The sequence below is a fragment of the Somniosus microcephalus genome, chromosome 16 (assembly GCF_052327205.1).
Source record: "Somniosus microcephalus isolate GS21.2 chromosome 16, FLI_Smic_1.0, whole genome shotgun sequence".
In the NCBI taxonomy this organism is placed as follows: domain Eukaryota; kingdom Metazoa; phylum Chordata; class Chondrichthyes; order Squaliformes; family Somniosidae; genus Somniosus; species Somniosus microcephalus.
In genome coordinates, this window is record NC_141002.1 from 91,893 (window position 1) to 96,798 (window position 4,906).

Here is a 4,906-nt window from a genome sequence, read left to right on the forward strand (position 1 = left end):
TTGTAAACAAACTTAGCCATTAGTTTTAGCCTGACCAGAATGGTTTGACTGGTATTTATCACATTTGAAGTAGACGGGAGGATGTGGTGGGCATTCCATTTGGTTTCTGGTGCATTATACTGTAACTGAAGAATAATTGGCATGCCATCACCTCAGGACATCACTACAGGTGCAGGTTTTGATTCACAGGGGACTCGCTCGGTTTAAGGAAACTGTCTTTGCGCCTTACAAGGTCTTCAATCGGCCTCAGTTCCTCTGAGCTGGGGTGGGGAGGGGGGTTGTACGGAGAGAATAATAATCTCCCAGGATTCCTGCTTCTGATCAACATTTAGTGACATGGATATGGGTGAGAGAGCTTTGAGCTGGGTGGTGCCCCCTCCACAGTTGAATACCTTGCTGATGCTCACTATCTGGGCTCTCACATGGAGGAGGTACCAGAGGGCAGCCAGTGCCCATGGAACATGGACCCTAGTGCCCTCAGGGGAGGAAGTGAGAATCTGTTACAATTACAGCCCCATGTGAGTCTAGACTGTTCACACAGGTCAGTAACTGGATTGTAGCCAGATCATCTCTATCACAGCCACTGGTTAACGAGTGGCAGCACATTGACAATACATAACATGAGAGTGCAGGGCTGTTGGCCTGTGTGCGCGACTCCCTCGCCTGTGTGCGCGACTCCCTCGCCTGTGTGCGCGACTCCCTCGCCTGTGTGCGCGACTCCCTCGCCTGTGTGCGCGACTCCCTCGCCTGTGTGCGCGACTCCCTCGCCTGTGTGCGCGACTCCCTCGCCTGTGTGCGCGACTCCCTCGCCTGTGTGCGCGACTCCCTCGCCTGTGTGCGCGACTCCCTCGCCTGTGTGCGCGACTCCCTCGCCTGTGTGCGCGACTCCCTCGCCTGTGTGCGCGACTCCCTCGCCTGTGTGCGCGACTCCCTCGCCTGTGTGCGCGACTCCCTCGCCTGTGTGCGCGACTCCCTCGCCTGTGTGCGCGACTCCCTCGCCTGTGTGCGCGACTCCCTCGCCTGTGTGCGCGACTCCCTCGCCTGTGTGCGCGACTCCCTCGCCTGTGTGCGCGACTCCCTCGCCTGTGTGCGCGACTCCCTCGCCTGTGTGCGCGACTCCCTCGCCTGTGTGCGCGACTCCCTCGCCTGTGTGCGCGACTCCCTCGCCTGTGTGCGCGACTCCCTCGCCTGTGTGCGCGACTCCCTCGCCTGTGTGCGCGACTCCCTCGCCTGTGTGCGCGACTCCCTCGCCTGTGTGCGCGACTCCCTCGCCTGTGTGCGCGACTCCCTCGCCTGTGTGCGCGACTCCCTCGCCTGTGTGCGCGACTCCCTCGCCTGTGTGCGCGACTCCCTCGCCTGTGTGCGCGACTCCCTCGCCTGTGTGCGCGACTCCCTCGCCTGTGTGCGCGACCCCCTCGCCTGTGTGCGCGACCCCCTCGCCTGTGTGCGCGACCCCCTCGCCTGTGTGCGCGACCCCCTCGCCTGTGTGCGCGACCCCCTCGCCTGTGTGCGCGACCCCCTCGCCTGTGTGCGCGACCCCCTCGCCTGTGTGCGCGACCCCCTCGCCTGTGTGCGCGACCCCCTCGCCTGTGTGCGCGACCCCCTCGCCTGTGTGCGCGACCCCCTCGCCTGTGTGCGCGACCCCCTCGCCTGTGTGCGCGACCCCCTCGCCTGTGTGCGCGACCCCCTCGCCTGTGTGCGCGACCCCCTCGCCTGTGTGCGCGACCCCCTCGCCTGTGTGCGCGACCCCCTCGCCTGTGTGCGCGACCCCCTCGCCTGTGTGCGCGACCCCCTCGCCTGTGGGCGCGACCCCCTCGCCTGTGGGCGCGACCCCCTCGCCTGTGGGCGCGACCCCCTCGCCTGTGAGCTTAGTCGTGTCCCAGGGGCGTAGGTGTGATGCACAGGGAAAGTTGGAGCAAATGCATCACTGGGTTGCTATCTTGCACCTTTTAGATGCAAGCTGCCAGTAGCATTGATAGCCTGAGAGCAGCTGGCCTGGCCATCCTCTCGGCTGCATTAGTCCATGACCTTAGGAGGCCCAGGGTCTAGGGGAGAAAATAAAGAGGGGCTCATACCCCACCCATAAAACAGCCATTGCAGCCTGTACTGTCATATCTTTCCACTCTAATTCTACATTTCTCTCCAGCTCCCAAGAGTAAAAACTTAGCAGCTTATGGATACGTGGTTGGGATAATACTTGGGATCGCCGGGATCGTCATTGCTGTATCTGGAGGAATCATCAGATGGAAAGGTAAGAAGATTGATGCATGTGCTAATCAGTCCAGGAAACACTGTCCTTTGCAAACTTCTCAGACAGTCCCTTCCAAACGCCACAATCGGTATATCTGCGTATTTGCTGTGCCTCCTCGGGTCACTTAGAGGCTAATCGTTCGCGGGCGGACAGACTTTCCAATTTTCAATTTTTTTAAACTGTTACTCCTTAAATTCATTAGAAGGGATTTTCTGCTGCGAAGTTTTGCAGTAGATTGGAAATGATTGGCTATCCTTCTCTCCTTCCTGACATGTGACTCTGAAATTTGCATATATGACAGTGTGACACCTGAAGCGTGACGGACTTGTTTCAAAGCCTGTGTGTGTTGCCAAATAGATAAAACAGGTAGCTGTGCAGATAGGTGCAATCAGCCCAAGAGTTCAATGGTCCTGTTGTGCATTTCATGGCATTACTCTTCATTTATCTCCCATTAAAGGTACCGATTCCAGGTGAACACCTGAGGAGTGAGACAGACAAAGTCTCACTGGGGACACTTTCACATTGATTTGCGAGGGGGGAGGGAGAGTCAGCTGTGTAATCAGAGCTGTGTTGATTATTTCTTTCCAGTGCACTACGCCAGTGGCTCACAACCTGGGCCGAACCAGAGTCAAGCCAACGCCCATTCAGACACCTGTGTCTCTAACACAAATTCAGGTAACGGCTTCCCCAGTCAATCTCCACATTGTGGTACACACCCACACCACACACGCACACACACGTTATCGGTTATTCTCTCAGAGAATGCTGCGCTGTGATTATTTACAACCTTACAGCCAAGTTGTAGATGCTTCTGTACTGGCTAGCTGTAGTTGATGTTACATAAGGTCACTGAGCCCACTTCCTGAACACTGGCATGGATTCTACCCAACCTGTTTCATCTCTTGAGGGGAGGTTCTGCAATCTTTCTCCAGGCCCCTCCAAACTGAGCAGAATTTCCCTCCGGTGGGCTAGTGAGGAACGTCACACAGACCAGAAAGTCCCGAGTTTAATTCCTGATCTGTGCTGAGTTAGCTACTCTCGCCTGCAGTGAGGATAGGAGCTCTACAACCGGCCTCACAGCCCCTGAGTTAGTGCGAGGAAAAGCCAGCCAAGCTTCCTCTTCCTGATCTCCATCCAGTAACTCCTGGTGGAAAGTGCATGTGCGGACATTGGGCAAGGACAGGATCGGGTTCGGCAGTGATGTCAAATACCCTGCCGACACTCACAGCCTGGGCTCCCACATAAAGTATCAGCCCTTGGGTGAGGTAGTGGAGGGGCGGCCGCTGCCTGTGGAACCTGTACCGTAGCGAGAGTCGCTGACTTCAGGAGAGAAAGGAGGAAATGAGGAGGGGAATATGTTACAAAATAAAAATCAGTGGTGAGGAGTCCCAGATTGTAGAAACTGTTATTGAGAAACAATATTGTGAAATGGTGCAGCAGTGCAATTTTTATTCATTTGATTATCTTGTAAAATGAGGATTTTATAAATAACTTTTACCAACAAAATTATCAGGTGTCATAGAATAACTGCACAGAGCCAACTGCTTAATGGAGTCAGGAGAATGTAACACAGTGGGGTGTAGCAGACAATACTGAACTGATGCTGCCTGTAGATATACCCTGACCTCGATCTGTATCATCCCTCCTCCACTTTGCTTCTCAGGAGTCTGGTCACAGGATGAAGCTGAGCAACTGTGTGCAGAAATTGGACAGTCACCAAATCCTGCGCCTGCAGACGTGACGTTTCCTTACAATGATCACATTCACAACACCCACCAATATTTGGAGACCAGGTGACCACCGTCTTCATCCTCACCGGCCTGGCTGAATCTGACTCTTGATGCAGCTTGAATTCCGAGCCTCTAAAGAGCTGCTCCTGTTTAACGGAGATTCGACCTTAGCGACAGACCTATGGTCAATCCCTTCAGAGACTGAACCACATGAAGCGGTTGGGAGGAGCCGAATCCGAGGTACAATCAGCCCCTGGCTTAATATGTTTTCTCTAACCCGAGCTGCTCTAAGCTCTGTTAACTGCAAGAACTCGGGGGACATGCTTCACCCTTATTGTGACTGAAGACACACTTCCACTAAAATGTGGCCGGGGCTAACATTCTGAGCACATCGTTTTCTTCTATTATCTTTTGGAGTGCGATTCTGTTCTGTCTCCTATTTATTGTTACATTTCCCCTTACAATGTATTTTTTCTCGCTGCACCATTTTCTGTCCGAGCCTGAAACCTCTTGCCAGGTCTCCAGGCAGGTGTCTGTCATGTATTGGACCATTTCATGTGTCCTAAACTCGCTGCAGTGCGCCATTCTGTTCTCTTATTCCTTTGTAAAGCACCGTTGGATGTTTTGTACGTTAAAGGCGCTATATAAATGCAAGTTACTGATCATTCCATGTGTGTGACTGACGCTTGATGTAGTCCATTCCATTTCTTGCATCTGACCCTCGGGCGGGGAACCGACCGCAGCAGCAGCTCCTCCGCCGTAACATCAGCGGAAATGCGGCAGTAACTCCGTTTACATAAACAGGATTCCTGCCGCACTTGCGGGGAAGTTACATGGGCAGAGCGGCAGCAGCTCTGAAGATATTCTCGGTCTTGATGTAGCACGGTGGCATAGTGGTTAGCACTGTTGCCTCACAGCGCCAGGG

General features: G+C 54.3%; 1 long non-coding RNA gene across 1 annotated transcript; it reads left to right on the forward strand.

The window, feature by feature from the left end:
* The first annotated feature begins 2,047 nt into the window (after positions 1 to 2,047).
* Positions 2,048 to 4,646, forward strand: LOC147105926 (uncharacterized). Its single transcript, XR_015081295.1, has 3 exons — positions 2,048 to 2,251; positions 2,840 to 2,926; positions 3,915 to 4,646. It is a non-coding gene; the product is annotated as an uncharacterized LOC147105926 (long non-coding RNA).
* The last annotated feature ends 260 nt before the right edge of the window (positions 4,647 to 4,906 follow it).